Below are 2023 nucleotides of genomic sequence, written 5' to 3'. Positions count from 1 at the left end.
TAGATGGTGATGTCTATCCTTGATGGTAAGGTATGTTTCGTAGATGGAGCTGAAAGAGGGAATTTGTTTTCTAATCCAGTTTGTGACTCTGTGTCTTTTTATTAGGGAATTGAAACCATTAATATTGAGAATCATTAGTGATTACCATTTATTGATACCTATTATTTTGTTGTTATGGTATAGGTTTTTCCCTCCTCTTTTGATTTATTGTTCTAAGATTATTTGTTCCTTGTGTTTTCTTGGGTATGGTTAACCTCTTCAGACTGACATTTTCTTTCTAGTGTTTTCTCTAGAGCAAGATTGGTGGATACTCCTTAAATATGATTTTATTGTGGAATATTTTTCTTTCTCTGTCTATTATGATTGGTAGTTTTACTGGGTATAGTAATCTGGGCTGGCATCTCTAGTCTCTCAGGCCCTTCTGGCTTTTAGAGTCTTCTCTAAGATGTTGGGTATTATTTTACTGGGTCCACTTTTACATGTTATTTGGTCTTTTCCCTTGCAGCTTTTAATATTTTTTGTTCTGTAAACTTTGCATTTAGACTACTATGCATCATGGGGAATTTCTTTCCTGATTCAGTCTGTTTGGTAGACTTCATGCTTCTTGTACCTTCATTGGAACCTCCTTCTTTAGGTTAGGAAATTTTTCTATGATTTGTTGAAAATATATTGTGTGCCTTTGATATGGGTTTCTTCTTCTTCCTCTATTCCTCTTACTCATAGATTCAGTCTTTTCATAGTGTTCCAGATTCTCTGATTTTGTACCTTTCTTTCTTTCTTTCTTTCTTTCTTTTTCTTCCTTCCTTTCTTTTTTCCTTTCTTTCTTTTTGATTTTTAGATTCAGCATTTTCTTTAACTGACATATTAATTTATTCTATGGTATCTTAAGATTCTCTCTTCTCTTTTACTCTATTGATGCTTATCCATGAGGCTCTTGTTTGACTACCTAAATTGTTCATTTCTAGTTTTATCTCACTTGAGTTTTAATTAGTGATTCTATTTCTACTTTCATGTCTTGAATTATTTTCATTATGTCTGTTTTTGTTTTCACAGACTTCATTAAGATATTTATTAATCTCCTCTTTATGGTCCTTGAATATGTTCTTAATATTTGCTATTTTGAAGTTCTTGTCTTGTGCTCCAACTATATTGCATTTCTCAGGATCTACTGTAGTAGAGTTACTGACTTCTGGTGGAGGCATACTGTCCTGGGTGTTAATGATTGTGTTTTTGTGCTGGAGTCTAAGCATCTGGACTTAAGATGAATTTAATCAATTCTGGGTGTTGATATTTCATTTTGTTTTTGCTGGCTGGTACTCCATTCTTTGGTGTCTGTAACCCTCTCTGGATCTTAGAAAAATGTGGTGGATGTGGGCTACCTGCTATAGAATGCTTCTGTAGGTCTGTGGGTGGCAGTGAGAAAGAGAGCTGGTCTAGGAGAAAAAGTTGAGGGGGCTTCAGGAAAGAGCTAAGGGGATCCTGTTCACACCAAAGGGAGGGGTCTCCAAGCACTGGGATGTGTGGTGGGAAGAGAGAATCCTGCAAGAAGCTTGCAGTAAGGCAAAGAATGACCAGGAAAGACAGGGATAAAAGGGCTATGGGGACTCTGATAAGAGCTTGAGACTCCAGTGAATGGAGCTTCAGTGGGAGTAGAGCCCCTTGCAATAGTCTGCTACAGAAACTGGGATTAGACTGGAGAGATTATGGTGTAAGATAGAAAGGAGAGTGGACATCACCTACCTAAGTCCTAGCTCTGTGTGCCCACTGGGGGTCCCAGACAGAGTGTTTCTAGGTATATCTGACTGATGTAGAGAAACAGGAATGGGCTAGAAAAAAGAAGTGAGAGGATCCATGGGAAAGGGAATGCTGGGCCTGGCACAGTGTTTGTTGGAGACACCAGGGATCGGAGGTAGGGTGGGAGAGGAAGCCCTTGCAAGCATTTTGCTACAGGACTTAGGATGAGACTGGTGAGATTTTCCACATCAAATCTTAAGTCATAAAAATGAGATGAAAAATTTCAAAT

This window comes from Grammomys surdaster, unplaced genomic scaffold, assembly GCF_004785775.1.
Source record: "Grammomys surdaster isolate TR1022 unplaced genomic scaffold, NIH_TR_1.0 140, whole genome shotgun sequence".
NCBI classification, from domain to species: Eukaryota; Metazoa; Chordata; class Mammalia; order Rodentia; family Muridae; genus Grammomys; species Grammomys surdaster.
Note: the sequence above shows the minus strand (reverse complement) of the source record.